The sequence below is a fragment of the Euleptes europaea genome, chromosome 9 (genome assembly GCF_029931775.1).
Source record: "Euleptes europaea isolate rEulEur1 chromosome 9, rEulEur1.hap1, whole genome shotgun sequence".
In the NCBI taxonomy this organism is placed as follows: Eukaryota; Metazoa; Chordata; class Lepidosauria; order Squamata; family Sphaerodactylidae; genus Euleptes; species Euleptes europaea.
Window position 1 is genome coordinate 45,211,472 of NC_079320.1, and position 16,848 is coordinate 45,228,319.

The window sequence follows — 16,848 nt, forward strand, 5'->3', positions numbered from 1 at the left end:
TTGTGTAAAAAAGAAAAATAGAAACATTCATTGTTTGTGGAAGTATGCATTCTCTGGATACTGTTCTCCTATATACGGTTTCCAGAGAACGGCTGAAAGCATTGCTGGTACCTGAGTGAAAAAATGCCTGGGAGGGCTAGGTACATAGAACAGTTTGCGGTAGAGTATAAATAGAAAACGAGGTGCGCACACAAACATAGATACAAATCTAAACACAATCTATTAGCAATGGGGGCCCACAAGGCAGTCACTGCTGTGTTATCACATAAATATTTTCTCCCTCTCTCGTAATACTAGAACACGGGATCATCTGCTGAAGCTGGAGGGTGAGAGATTCAAAACTGATAAAAGGAAGTATTTCTCCATGCAACACATAGTTAAATTGTGGAACTCCCTGCCCCAAAATGTGGTGATGGCTGCCAACTTGGAAGGCTTTAAGAGGGGAGTGGACATGTTCATGGAGGAAAGGGTATTCATGGCTACTAGTTAAAATGGATACTAGTCATGATGCATACCTATTCTCTCCTGGATCAGAGGAGCATGCCTATTATCTTAGGTGCTGTGGAACACAGGCAGGAGGGTGCTGCTGCACTCGTCTTGTTTGGGGGCTTCCTAGAGGCACCTGGTTGGCCACTGTGTGAACAGACTACTGGACTTGATGGGCTTTGGTCTGATCCAGCATGGCTTTTCTTATGTTTTTAAAGTGAAGTGGTCAGCAGCAGAACACTGATAAACAGTGCAGCTTCTTAGATGGAACTGAGAGGTCAATTTGAAAGGTAGTTATGACTTCCCAAACTTCGGTGAATGTGAATAAAGCAAAGACCAATAAGATACTGCACCAGCTTCCAATTGTACAAGAATACTAAAGTTTCCAGGTTACAGAAAACTTCTCATTGATCAGACACAGGCTTTATTGGCAGCATGAATTCATACACAATATATATGAACACAGCAGAAATTTAGACTGCTCTAAATGTTATGTTCTGTAACTTCAAGCTTTACTAAAATCAACTGCTTTTACTCTTCCTACACCCTTGACACTGAGAGACACTGTCCTTCAGTGTTACTACTCTGAAGATGCCTGCCACAGTTGCTGGCGAAACGTCAGGAAAGAAAATTCCAAGACCACGGTTACACAGCCCGGATAACCTACAAGAACCAACTGCTTTGACTGTTCCCACTCTTTTTAACATTGTTTAGTAACTGAAGATAGTAACTGAAAGAATGTTCATGTCAAGGGAAGTGCTACCAATTAAACATTTTTTCACTGTCATGTTAATTCATGAATGATATTAATTACTGTAGTTTAACACAGAGTTACTGCCTAGTTCACTATTTTAAGGTACATCAGACGCTACCTACACCCAGCTGGTATAAACTGCAATTATGAATTATTAGAACTATTAATAATTGTGGGGAATCTCTCAGCGCTCATCTTTTGTTTAAGCTGATTAGACATTTATTTTAAAATCAGAAGTCGGAGAAGAGGGAAGATAAGGGGAAGACCAGAGTGTGAAAAAGCTCATGTAGAGGCTGCTATGGCTGGACAATGTCTTACAGGAGCCTAGAAGAGCAGGGATCCCCAACCTTTTTGTGCCTGTGGAATTCTGACAAAGGGTGGTGAGCTCAATCTCTAAATAGCTGCCAAGGGAGGCAGAGCCAATCACAAAATGGCTGCCGCAGGGGGGCCAACCACAAAATGTCAGGGATCCAAAAGGGTGTTGGTGGGCGCCACAATGCCCATGAGCACCATGTTGGGGACCCATGCAGCACAGAATGACAACTAGGGATCAGAAGGTTTTTTTGCCGTTTTGCCTTTTCAAACTTCCCAGAGAATACAGGGAGATACCATCTTCGTTTTCTGGAATCAACAGTCTACACTAGATTATACACTGCGTGGCTGATCTTGAATCCAGAAAAAAATGCTAAGACACCAGTGGGCAGGCTTTTAAGGCAAGAGACTAACAGAGGTGGTTTGCCACTGCCTGCCTCTGCGTGGGCTGAGAGAGTTCTGAGAGAACTGGGAGTGGGCCAAGGTCATCCAGCAGACTTCATGTGGAGTGGGGAATTGAAGCCGGTTCTCCAGAGGTTTTCATGAAAATTTAAATATATGCAGTATTTGTTTTAGTATCAAATCTATTACTGATTAACAACAACAAAATCCATCATTTAGAAATTAGTTAGCACATAAAATTGTACTATGGCATATCTATGGAATTTAAAATTATATTTTCTTTTTCTATAAGAAAAACTGCAAACATACCCAGTACTTAAGAGTTGCAAACTGCTGCACTCTATGATACCATAGTACATGTTTCTTTAATTTTGGCCACCTGAGAGGTAGGATAAAATAAAAGTTGAAGGCAGAAAACAAATTATGTAGTAAACAAAAAGGGAATTATTTGGGCAGAACTCTCAAAGAGTCACAATAGGTAGGCTCGCCAACATGTCTGGATATTAAGCAAAAATTCTTAACACTGAACTCTTTAATAATGCATTATCATTGAACACATTATAGCATCTTAATTGTTGCAAAATTTACAACTAAAAAGTTCTTGAAAATGTTGTATGTCTACAGTGTACTTTTTAAGAATTCCCTAAAATTTCCCAATTTTTCCAATGAAAAATTGAAGAAGTCCTCATACTTGTTCATGTTATACATTCTAAGTGTGAAAAATTCTTGTCTTATGAAGCATTTTACCTTTTTAAAGAGAAAATATTTCACAGGTATTCTTTCCCAATGCTCTCCCAAGTTTTCTACCCAAAAAACTGGAGGGGGGGGAATCCTAGGAATTTTTTTAAACTCCCCCTGCCTTGAACTTTTTTCCCATTTTGTTCCCTTGATCTTCATATTTCTGTGTGGGTGGCAAAGGACAGGGCCTTTCTTATTGTACCCCACCTATGGACCAGTCTCCCCAAATATATTCATTTGGCAACTACTTTTCCATTCAGATGCCAGGCAAGAGCTTTGTTTATTCCAGTTTTAATGAAATATAATTGTGTTTATAATTCTGTACAAGCTACTTTGTATTTCATTTTTATATTGTCATAATCAATAATTAAAGATTTTGTACTGCTGAAAGATGTTTTAGAGATGATTTCATTGAATGGCAGGGAATATTTATTGGGGACCTCCCCAGCTAGCTACTTGCCTTACCGTTTGAGACAGAGTGCTCCACTAGATTCAGAAAGGCTGCTCTTGTGTTTTTAAGACATACATCAAACACATTTTAAGGGATCTTATGATAAGATGCATCACAGTTCTTTCTGCCACTTATATAACTGTATAATTTTCCACAGGTGATGAATATTAAGCCAATCACAACTGTAAAGGTGAGGTGCCTTGTAGTGCATTGGTCCATCAAGGTCAGAATTGTCTACTCAGACTGGCAGTGGCTCTCCAGGGTCTCAAGTAGAGGTCTTTCATATCACTTATTGCCTGGTTGGTTCTTTTAACTGGAGATGTCTGGGGTTGAACCTGAGACTATTTACATGTAAAGCAGAGGCATGCCAAGCTGAGGCATTCACATTCAGTCTACAGACATTTTTTCCTAACTTAGCAGAAAAATTAAGTAGGAACCTACTTCTGCAGATGGATCACCTTGGCTGAACTGGAGACTGAACACAACTTTTGGGAAGGGCTACCTCAGAAAGGTTCTATCCACAACACAACCCCTAATTGGAACAGTAGTGCTTCGTTTCCTTTTCCTTTGGGCAACCATTACTTCAGCCTGAAGCACCTTTCAGAGCAGTGTGTTTGTGTGAAGCAGACCAATTGCTGTGATAAGTGGCTGTTTCTAGATCTTGTATTTCACTAAAAAATATGTTATCTTGCTTAACCAGCCACTGCTTAACCAGCCACTTTACACTGTGTGTAAAGTGCCATCAAACTGAAGCTGGCTTATGGCAACCCAGCATGATTTTCAAGGCAAGAGACTAACAGAGGTGGTTTGCCATTGCCTTCCTCTGCATAGTGACTCTGGTATTCCTTGGTGGTCTCCCATCCAAGTACTAGCCAGGATGGACCCTGCTAAGCAGAAGGAAATGGAAATTCTTCTCTATCAAGCAACCAAAGATCTTAAGTGAATAGTTCAGGTTGTGTCTGTTGATGAACTATATATATCATTAACAGTACTCATCAGAATTGCTTAAGACATTCTTTAAATATCAACAATAATTGTTTTTTATCAGTATATTTTGGGTGTTGTGAGATTCAGTTACAGAAACAGGGCACTTGAGACCAGAAGTCACTGACATTGTCATACATTTAAAAAAAACCTACAACTGACTGCAGGAGTTATTTTTTTTGAAGTTCTAAAATGCCTTCTTCCTACCTTAAACTGGTCAGACTAGGCTGTGATGCTGATGACACTTGTGCCTGGAAATATTCTTTCTAAATTTCATACAATAAAGTATTTATTTTTGTCATGGAAATATATTTTACTTCTCTGGAACACCATCCTGCACCAAAGAAATTCCTGCTAACTCCACATTAGCAGAATGAGTGGACACAGCCAGCCAATAAGGTTTATATACTATACCAGATTCAGTACTCAAGGCTGACAAATGTTTGTGGCTTCTCCTACTGATGAATGTCTGCCAAAGTAGATTTAAACATAATGTCAAAAACTTAGTTGTTCAACTGGCAGATCTTCCATGTTTAAGTCAACAGTTGCCATTGAAGGTACTGGGTCCTTCACTTTTTTTTAAATGCATGAGGAGGGGACACTGTCCTGATTTTTTTTTTTTTTTAAAATAAGCAGCTTTATGGTAAAATGCTTAGAACTGAAACATTTTAAATGGACTGTCACCTCACTGGAGGAAAAGTTGTGGACAAAAATCAGTCTCTCAGATCTAATGCTGAATACACTGTAGAAGCTGCCGTGATCTGAGAAAACATTACTTTTCTTCACTAGACACATATTCATCTACTTGTGAATTAAGACAATGTGCATTTTGAATAGAAAATGACAAGAAGCTTCTGGTATTAATGTGTGAACATGGTTATTAAACCAATAAGATATCTTAAGTCTGAACCTAATTCCTTATTTCATTACAAATATACAAAACAAAACAGAGTCAATGAGTGTCTGCTGTGAACTTTTCTATGTTAACAAAGACTGTTGCATGGAGTTACTTCAAAAACAACTGCATCTAGCTCATAGCTGAAGAGTTCATCATAACGACTTTAATAGAACTTTGCCTCTGTGTTCCCCACTACCGCATACTTTATTGTACCACACCCAATATTTAACATTTTTATTCTTCAAAGATAGCACCGTGTCTCTCTTCATTAATGTATACTTATTTTTCCACTCTCAGTATAACTATATTAAAAAAGGGACATTACATTCCATAAGTTTTCAATCACACTGTAAAAGAATCACAGCTAATGAGCACTGTGTGATCATCTTGTTGGCAACTTTTACTGATGATGGGGTTTTCTCCTTACATTTATTTCTGAGGCCATTTGTTCCACAGAACATTTCTCTTCTTTGATGTCTTTATGTTCTCTTTGCTTTGAAGTTTTGTCTTCTGGCAAGATACATATTATTGAGACATTTCCCATCGGTTGTATATAGTATGTATCTTTTTTTTTTAACTCAAAATATCCTGCCCCAATCCACCACCGTAAATGCACTCCGAGTCCCATTCCTGAATGGAATTAAATTCATGTATTCATCCCTTTAATATCAGCTAAAACTAACACCAAGACTTGAATTTTATGCACCTATGAATATAGAATTATGCCTTCATGTGGAAGTCTGTAATAGGGCTTTTAGAAAGAACACTAAAACAACTAACAACATTTCAACAAGTTTAAGAACTTTATAATTGTAAGCTTACCATGAGCAATTCTTTTTTGTACTTGGTTCTCCTGTCCTCTAAACACAAATCAACCTAGAAATCGGTATGTAGAGAATCTGATAGTATATCTGATAAATGCGAAAAAATTCACTGCTCAGTGTTACTTATTGGCTTCTACTACCCCACTACAGTTGCCACATCCCAGTGCTAAGGCGATGGTGCAAGTCACATAAGGTCTCTCCCCTAAATTCTGCACACTAGGGCCTCAGTTCCCAGCCCTCCCCCACAGGCCAACTTCCTTCTTGTAGTACATAGCTTTTTCTGTCTTTAGGACCTATGTGAGGCTTTGTCCCAGTCCTATTTGGTCTAAAGCTCTTCCTCTATTTAACTTCCTCTCTCGTTTTCTTGGTTTTTGTTTTTCATATTACTGTCTACTTTAGTCCACAACTTTTAGCCACCCTGCATCTTGACTATTCTCTCACAGTCTTCCACTCCTCCCCCCAACCCATAGCATTCCAATTTTAAACACTACAACGTTTCCTCAAGGCTTCCTCCATGTCCCCCTTCTTGCTCCAATCTTCTGTCTCCTCTTTTTCCTCAAGCCTCATTCACCACCTATCCTTTTATTTAGGGCTGTTTTAGTTCAGTAACTACATTGATCCCTTTCATCCAAGTCTCTTTGCTTCAGGGTTCCATGTTCCATAACTTTCCGACATCTTGACTGAGTCCTTAGCTCACAACCAACACTGCCTTGTCAAGGGGAGATGGTCTGGTCTCCACTATCATGGTAACTTTTTGATTACCCTGAGTACCTCTAAATTATCTGCACATATGGATGACCTGCTTCCATTCTCTAAAACCCATCTGTATTGAGTTGAAAGGAACAGGCAGTAGGTGATGTGAAAGACCTCTGCCTGAGACCCAGGAGAGCTGCTGCCAGTCAGAGTAGATAATACTGTTCTTTGATGGACCAAGGGTCTAATTCAGTATAAGACAGCTTGATGATGTGATGAGTCTTCCTGCCACCTGGCAGTTTCATGTGTTTTTGTCAAAACAGTTTCATCTGGGATACAGAAGAAAAGGAGGTTTTAAGGATGGGTAACAGGCCTGTCACATTAGGGTGAAGAGAAGAATAGCTACCCACTATGACGGCTGTCTGCAAGCAAATCTGTAGGCCCTGATCTAGACATCTTCCCAGTACTCAACCAGCTCTAGTGCAATTTTTAGTCTCAGCCATAGTGACAACTTGACCTTCCTTCAGTTCCCTGAGCAGCTGAACATTCTGAGCCATCGGACTAAGCTCATTCAGAGTCAAAAGGACTCACTGCCACAGGCACAACAAAATTAAATTTTCTGTTTTCAGAATGAAGAAGAGTTGGTTTTTATATGCCGACTTTCTCTACCACTTAAGGAAGAATCAAACCGGCTTACAATCACCTTCCCTTCCCCTCCCCACAACAGACACCCTGTGAGGTAGGTGGGGCTGAGTGAGCCCAAGGTCACATGTAGGAGTGGGGAAACAAATCCAGTTCACCAGATTAGCCTCCGCCGCTCATGTGGAGGAGTGGGGAATCAAACCTGGTACTCCAGATCAGAGTCCACCGCTCCAAACCACTGCTCTTAACCACTACACCACACTGAAGAAATAAAGCTTGATTTTAAAAGCTATAAATTTGACACTTTCTCTCTCTATATAAAGATTATCCAACCAAATGATGTATTTAAAGAAAAATAGTGGATTTTAATATCACCATATGTTTTTCATTCCACACACAAAAAAGTAGGAATCAACGCCACAAGATATTTTAATCATTACAAATGATCATAATCAACTTTACATTTCAAACCTAAAGTATTTTCAGCACTTTTTTTTTTACTTCTGCAAACTCTTTATTTGAACGTCTGGTTTAATTTCTGGCACAGATAAAATGAAATTGTGAATGTGTTAATTGCAATTTTACAGGTCTAAATAAATAAAGCCTAGAAGATTATCACAATTTGGAATAAATTGTTTGCTTCCATTAAAACACAGCTTGGCAGTAATTTACACCAGATATATATAGATGAAGAGAAACAACACCAACAATTAAACCTTTGCACCAACTTAAACAAGGTAAGTACATAAGAATTGTCTAAATCAGTGGTTCTCAACCTCTTTCCTACCGTTGCCCCCTTCCGACTATGTTTTCTTCCTGTGGCCCCCTGTCCTACTGATAGAAAGGTAGCTATTTAAATGTTTTGTTTGTAAATAGCCAAAGAACAAAGAAGCATAAGCAGCCACACAAAATGCACACAGCAGTTTTCACCTGTGGCCCCCTTGGAATATCCTGCCCCCCCCAGGGGGCCATATGGCCCCAGGTTGAGAACCACTGGTCTAAATTACAATTATGACAAATACAAATTGAATTTAACAGCTGACGAGAATTAGCAAGCACGTTCTGTTAGCACTCAAATTCATCTAGTTAGGAGAGAAATTATGGCTAGGTAAGGAGGATTTTCCGTTCTTAAAAATAATTTTTAAAGAACTAATGAAATCTAAAAATCTTTTCTTGCAGATACACTGGAAGTATTTATGTCAATTAATTTATTCTTTGTACTTGCACCACACCTAGCACGGAAGATTTAACTTTCAAAGAATAAAAGATGTGGGTTTTGATAATAAAAAAGTATCATTAAGGAGCATAAATTGCTTATGCTGCTGCTGTATTACACTTTAAGTAGATAAGATACAAGAGATCGCATAATCTTTCATTCAAACTGCAATGCTGTTATTTGGATCAAGTGTGTCCTGCTGAGGTAAACGTGCAGTTTCCCTGAGAAAAACTGCCCAGTGGCTAGTACTTTGAGCAAGGGGAATAACCGAAGAACTGAAGGGGGATATCCCGTCTCCTAGGAAAGGAAGGATTAATACACAGCCACTTCAGTACTGTGGCCATGATCCAAACCAACATTCTGTCTCGCTAAGCCCTGCAACACTCGGAGGTATAAGAATATTGTTGCCTGGGACATTTTCTGTACTATTACATATTCTCCACTTCCTAGTTTCCTCATGCCGGAGTAGATACTTCCTCTAACAAGGCCAAGCTTTTTACAGACGAAAGTTTATCTTTTCCTTCCTGACAATTGTACTGGTCTCTTTTCTCACTATGGATGTTAGGTTAGCCTCTGATAATGAGGTCTATGAATTACAGCACTACTACACTCATGCTCCCTTCTTCTAAAAGCCTTGCTTCCTGCTAGCAAAAACTAAATGACTACCTCTTTTTCCCCCTTTTTTTTGCTGTCAAGTCACAGCTGACTTATGGAGACCCCTGGTGGGGTTTTCAAGGCAAAAGGTATTCAGAGGTGGTTTGCCATTGCCTGCCTCCACATCATGACCCTGGTATTCCTTGGAGGTCTCCCATCCAAATACTTGCCAGGCTTGGCCCTGCTTAGCTTCTGAGAGCTGATGAGATCAGGCTAGCCTGGGCTCCTCTACAATTCCTGAAGACATCTTCTACCTTTACATCTTAATAGGGCCTTAATTTTACATTTTCAGCCCACTTTAAAAAATCCATTGGAAAGTATATAGGTGCTTGAATACATTTATTTTTTGTTTTAGAATTCAATTGTATTATTTATTTTATAAAAATCCAGAGCAGCCATTCTGGGAAAAAGCAGCATATCTGCAAATGGGGAAGCATGTTTGCACAGGTAACATTAAGATTATTTGGGTTGAAATCTGAAATCAAATCAACTGCAACAGATGTACTGGTAAATCACAGCCTGTGCGTGGAATAAGACAACCTCCCTTCGAATAACAAGGTACTTTCCTAAAATTAGCAAAGTAATACATATCTTGGGTATGGGGGGAACCTCTGAAAATACGTGGCTAAGAACAACACGCTATGAGAAAAATGTGGCTGGAATGCAGTCATAGTAAATCAAACAGCAAAGATTGCCTGCATTCTTGTCAGCTGTTGGCATTATCATAAGGGGGGGAACTACAGTGGTGATATTAATAGCAGCTTGCCTTTGGGGAAAGTTTGCTATTTGTAGTCTCAGAACAATAAGAAATGCAGATTCACTGAAACAATACTGAAACACTAACATTATAAGCCCAGCATGTTGTAGCGGTTATTGTCAGGCTGGGATCTGGGAGATCCAAGCTCGAATTCCCACACTGCCATGGATGCTTGTTGAGAAATCTTGAGCCAATCACTCTCTGTCAGCTTAACCTACTTCACAGAGTTGTTGCAAGGATAAAATGGAAAGGGGGAGACCAATGGTGAAAGCCTCTTTGACTGCCCATTGGGGAGACAAGCAAGATATAAACATATAAGTAAATGAATCTAATATTCAGGCCTTGAAATGATATATCACCTGCTCATGATTCTCCTTACAGGGAAACCAACTTCTTCTCAAATCCAAACTGCCTGTTGCCTGACTTGTGCTCTTGTGCAGTAAGATTTTTATAAGTCAACAACCATGTAAAATATGACAGGACTTCTCTTGCCTCAGCACAATGTGCACATTTCGCTTGCAAAATCACCTTAAAGATCCTCCTTCAGCTAGAGGACAGCTGGGGTAAAGATTACTGGATGGCACTCAGAAGAAATAAGAACTTACTGGCAGAGCAATATGAGATTATTTCTAGACTTTAAAAACACGATCTTGGATGTTTGGGGACGGGCAGCCCATTCCTAAGGGGGGGAGTGTTACAACGGAGTCCATGGACGGTGCAGCCGCACCACCACTGTGAGTTTCCCAGCCATAATAAGAGATAAAAAATACATTTTAAATTTAAAAAACGAAAAATAGGACCATTGACTTCAGCGAGGCCATGCCAGCAAAATAGGTGGGGTAGCAACGCCGCAGCATGAGGGGGCATTCCCGGAGCAAAAGGGGTTTGGAAGCTGACTAATGTCAGCTCCGCCCCCAGGAACACCCCAGGAACGCCTTCCAGGAAGCCAGCACAGGTAGATACACTAGGATAATGCCAGCAGAGAGGCTGCGTTGTCGTCTCAGCACCATGCTGCCACATCACTCTCCAGGGCCGGTATAAGTGCCCCCGCACCGGCTTGAGTGCCCCTTAACAAGGCGCAAAGTGGCACTCACGCCGGCACGGGATTACGCTGCCTCCTATGGAGCTTTCCCCCCTTCAGCAATGCACTGTTAGTTGTCTGTCTAGTTCAAACATTTCTGCATCAGAAATTAATTTAATTAATTAACTTAGAGATTTCGGTTGTGCAGACATCACTAAGCCAATGCCACACAAAAGACTGAATAGCATACTTGAATAATCTGTTTCTATTTCTTCTCCACCAAAGTGAAGTTATGTTGTTTAATTCAGCATTACAATGAAGTGGTGACTGGAAAAAATAATGTGAAAAGTAGAACAAATCCAACTAGTTGTACACAAAAGGTTAATCTTGAAAGTGTGACAATAATCTATTGTTCATCGATTTGTAGGGCCTAGTCTTTAATGCAAGTATGGTATAGTCAAGCCTAAGAGTTTACCAAAGTGATCAGAAAAACGTCTGCACTTAGTAGCTTTCAGTTCTGCACTACAAAACAGCTTTCAAAACTTTCCATGAGTTTCAAAACTTCCTTCTATTCTGACTTTTTCCTCTGAAACCAGTCAGCAGAGTGCATGAAGCAAGCAGTGTGGTTCCCCAATGCACGCAGACAGTCAAGGATTTTCCAGACCACTCAATACACATTTTTGTCTACTATACATGAATGCCAGTTTGTTGTGACAATTTTTATATAACACATGAATAAGGAAAAAAACAACACCTAGGACCAGAACAAAAAGAGAGACCATAGCAATAAGAGGTTTGAGATTTAATAAAGTTACTAGACTCTACATTTTATTTTGATTGAGTTATCTGTATTTTAGTTCAAAGCATGATACATTCTGCTACAGAACTGAACTTTATAACCTTAGCATAATTCAAATTGGTGTTATATAATGTTTAAGATTCTTACTAGGGACATATCAGAATACTGGATCAAATCTAATAATTCCATTCTATTTACTGAAATGTCATTCTCTTACAAAGGAGTCTTCGCTTAACAGCAGAGAATCACTGGGTTCTACCCACTGACTTCATTCTCAGGTACAGAACAGAAAAAAATTGTCATTTATTTCATAGTGTTAAGCTGTTCTAGGTTACTTTTGTGCAGGCTTGTACATTTATCTATAGAATCGGCATTCACAGACATCTTCTCTGTGGCATTTCTATCCAGTCCTTTCTCTGAATAGCTCAGATCGGTACACATGCTTTTCATCTCCTCTGTTTTTATTATCACAAACCTTCAAAGGTAGGATGGACTGAGACTGTGTGAGCGGCCCAAAGTCACTGACTGAGCTTCACGGTTGAGTGGGATTTGAACATCCACTTTTCCTACCCTGACACTATCTTCTACACTAGCTGGTTCTCCAACATCTAGCCCCATCTTTATCGACTCGGCTCAATCCAAGACTAAAATGTGCTCAAAAAGAGAACAGGAACATCAGCATAAAAACTCTCCACAGAAACAGTTCTACTCTATCCATATGTTCAATGGAAGGGATATATGACTGCGTTTTTCATTGCTTTTAGTTTTCATACAAGGACAAAAGTTTTATTGATCTTAAAAACCAACAAAAGTTTTAACAACAATATTTCTGTCAAGGGTTATGAATATAGCTGGAAGAAAAGATAACAGCAGTTCCATCCAAAGTACAGAGCAGCCATAAAAGAAACTTGAACTTATAAATCAAACCAAAACTGTCACAGAATTCATTGGCATCCCTGCTCCAAGGTCATAAGCCATACTTCCTTCCTATGAATAGAAACTCCTTGTGTATGAGCAAACCTATTTGTGGTGGAGGGGCAATGCCATGCTTCTCCACTGCAATTCTTAATTTCAAGGGCATGGCTAGTCTTCAGGAAGGAATAAGATGTGGCACAGGGATGAGCAAAGAGAATTAGCAAAGGTGCCATATCATTTTACTCTCATGCTTTCAAAGAAGTTGATTTTTTTTTTAAAGATGCAGATTAACTCCTTTGGAAGATGCCAGATGCCAAAGATATAGTTGCACAGACAGCAGAGAGAATTAATGTGATATATTGTGAGGAGAATGTGTTATAAAAGTGAGTAAAGAAATGTAAGAAATGGGTCTCTAGTGCTGAGATGGGTTAGACGCTAAACATTATAGACATACAAGCTACTTGCTGCCCAAAGAAATATTGAATAAGCACATGCAATCTTCACTACATGCTTAAAATAAAGGGCAGTGGGTTCAGATAGCTGAAAATTGAAGCAATTTCAAGATGCCAGTGATCTGAAGGGAAGGTTACACCTTCCAAACCTACTGAACCATGTTCATAAGATTGCATGCTTTGAAGGAGACACAGTGAACTACCATTAACTCTGGTGTTGTAACAGCACAAAAGAAACATGAAGCAAGAGGGCGGAAACCTTATTGTAGAGAAATATGAGCAGTTAAAGCGAATGTTCATACCCAAGAAAAAATAATGTAATTAAATTCAGACTTTGTGAAAAAGCAGAAATAAATTCACTAGTTTATTTTTAAATTTGGCATTGTGTAATTTCACATGCATATTAACATTAACTCAAATAAATGCAATTTTTGGTTTACGAAATTACAGGTTTCTTTTACAAACATTTTGGAGCCTGAGAATTGGATTCTGGGTTCCAAGTAAGTTGCAAAACTGCAAATTTTCAGGTTAAATATATCCTTATTACATAATTTGTGTAACAAACCTAGCACTCTTCATTAAACGGTAGCTAGTGCTGAGCTTCTGTTTGTATCTTGATAAAAGTTGCAAAATATACAAATGGCTGATGTTTTATGACCATGTATAGTAATGTGCTCAGAGGCTGAATATAACTAATACTAGATATGCATAAGGGAAGAACAGTCAGATCTCATAACAGAAGTATTTTTACTCACAATGATTACTGTATACATTTCATTTTTGACTGCTACATAATAGAGCTCAAAAAAGGAGGAAGTATCAATCTAGTTAAGGTTTGAATAACAATAAAGATTTTCTAAAATCAGTTACATCTAGAACTTCGCACTTTGTTTCTAAATTACTTATTGTGTTGCACACCCCTTAATGAAGAATTTTTTTTAATTGTAGATGAGCAGAAAATACACAAGAATTTTTCATAAAGCTTGCTTGAGGTCAACAGTTCCTATTTTAAAGCAAATTATAGCACACATTTAAATACCCAAATGACTCAAGCCTATCTAATCTAGAGTACATATAAGTGGAGCGGGGCTAGGGGAACCTATCTCTCTCTCTTCCATACCAGCAAATACGAACAAAAATGTATTATTTAAGCCAAAATTATTATCATTTAGTGTTACAAACTCTCTAGGAGACACTACATGTTCTACCAAAATTAACAGGGCATAACGGATACAATATCAATCTGAAAATCACTGACTCCATCATATTCGGTCTATTGTACTGATTCCCAAGGCCAGAGTTTACACTAAATACAATATCAAGTTTTATTTAATATTCTCAGGACGTTTTTAATTCTTACAAAATAAAATCTTAAATTTAAAATTCATGTAAGAAGTTTTCCAAGCAGCACTGACTTTCATTGCAAAAGTACTATATATTTTCACAATCTGATACATTTTCACACAATATTCTAAATTTCTACCTTCAAGCTCAACTCTGTCAAGTTAAAACTAGAAAAGGATCTTTGATGTATCCCAACAAATGCACTATATAAACAAGAATTACATATTTTTAAATACGTATGTTTATAGATTTTTAAATTTTCAAATTATACCAATTCTACAAGAAAATACTAGAGTTAAACATACGCTAACTGTATGTTGCTTTGTTGACCAAAAGCACCATAATTAAACTACGGTACTTAAAGTCCAATTTTGTAAAAGTAGGCCTTAATGTGTACAGGGACAAAATGTGTACAAAATATTAATACTCACCCGTCTACGGCAGAAAGGGAGACCTTGGGCTATGATACTGATACTAAATATCTTCATCACAGTTTGGTGGGGCAAAGGCTCTTTCGTACTTGGAAGATCAACAGGAACCAAGCCATGATTTATGGAAGCTTTCCCTGGTTTTGACATTGTATAGCTTTACTTGGTCCAGAATTATTTGCAATGAAAGAGCATTAATAAAAAGCTTAACAAAAATTAGTATCTTGAAGATTTTAAAATAGGGATTCAGCTTCCCCAAAGCCTGCTTCTCCTTTGTCTTTCAATCTTCTCAGTCTCTCCTACCAAGTGTCTTGACCTGACTGCTGCTTAGAGAAGTGCAAGCTATCCCAGTATAGACCAGAATTATAAGCGACTATGCAGGCAGACTGTCCCTGCCAATCAAATAGCTATTGGCCCACCCATGCAGTATCACTAACACATACACTGTGGAAATAGGTGACATGCTTTTTTAAGCTATCGGCTAGAGATAAGCCAGACTTTAATCACATACCAAATTTATATTGGAATGATTTTGTCTGGAATTTTTTTTAAAGACGTGGGAAAACAGTGGTCTAATATCTCCACTGTATTTGTTGCAAACAAAACAAGAGCATGAGTAGATATTTAAACAGAAGAGTCAAACAGAGTTTTGGACACCAAAACTACAAAGGAATTAAGTCTTCCTGAATTTACTTTAATAAGCTACTGCATTACCATCGATGACAAAAACCTGGAAGTTTCTTGGGCATACTTGCACTTTTTGTACCTAGAAATAAGTGGGACAATGTCTTACTTACCAAACAGTTATGGCAGCATCTGCTTGAATGGCTGCAGGGTGGAAAACTTGTTTCCCTGTTTTAGGGACAGACATTTTAAGCTAGATTTTGAAGAACATTGAAGAGAAGCTTATTCTTCAATAAGCTGCAACTCCTGAACTTTTATTTTGAAGATAACAGATACAATTACAGTGAGGGGAAAAAAGTATTTGATCCCCTGCTGAATTTGGCCGTTTGCCCTCTGACGAAGAAATGACCAGTCCATAATTTTAATGGTAGGTTTATTGTAGCTGTGAGAGACAGAATAACAACAGGAAAACCCCAAGAAACCCAGAAGACAAAAGTCAGAGATTGATGTGCATTATAATGAGTGAAATAAGTATTTGATCCCTTTGCAAAAGGTGACTTAGTACTTGGTGGCAAAACCCTTGTTGGCTATTACAGAGGTCAGATGTTTCTTGTAGGTGGCCACCAGGTTTACACACATCTCAGGAGGTATTTTGTCCCACTCCTCTTTGCAGATCCTCTCCAAGTCAGTAAGATTTCAAGGCTGATGTGTAGCTACTCGAACCTTCAGCTCCCTCCCCAGATTTTCGATGGGATTAAGGTCTGGAGACTGGCTAGGCCACTCCAGGACCTTAATGTGCTTCTTCTTGAGCCACTCCTTTGTTGCCTTGGCCGTGTGTTTTGGGTCATTGTCATGCTGGAATATCCATCCTCGACCCATTTTCAATGCCCTGGCTGAGGGACGGAGGTGCTCACCCAAGATTTGACGATACATGGTCCTGTCCATCGTCCCTTCGATGCGGTGAAGGTGTCCTGTCCCCTTAGCAGAAAAACACCCCCAAAGCATAATATGTCCCCCTCCATGTTTGATGGTGGGGATGGTGTTCTGGGGGTCGTAGGCAGCATTCCTCCTCCTCCAAACACGGCGAGTTGAGTTGATGCAAAGAGCTCGATTTTGGTCTCATCTGACCACAACACTTTCACCCAGTTCTCCTCTGGGTCATTCAGATGTGCATTGGCAAACTGCAGACGGGCCTGTACATGTGCTGTCTTGAGCAAGGTGACCTTGCGGGCTCTGCAAGATCTCAGTCCTTCACGGCGTAGTGTGTTACCAACTGTTTTCATGGTGACTATGGTCCCAGCTGCCCTGAGATCATTGACAAGTTCCCCCCGTGTAGTTCTGGGCTGCTTCATCACCGTTCTCATGATCATTGCAACTCCACGAGATGAGATCTTGCATGGAGCCCCAGACCGAGGGAGGTTGACAGTTAGGGTTAGGGTTGTCACCTTCTCACC

The 16,848-nt window shown here is 39.2% G+C and overlaps 1 protein-coding gene across 1 annotated transcript in view; it reads right to left on the minus strand.

Moving 5' to 3' along the window:
• FBXW7 (F-box and WD repeat domain containing 7) overlaps positions 1-16,848 on the minus strand; it is a 143,434-nt gene that overhangs the window by 60,152 nt on the left and 66,434 nt on the right. The window lies entirely within an intron of this gene.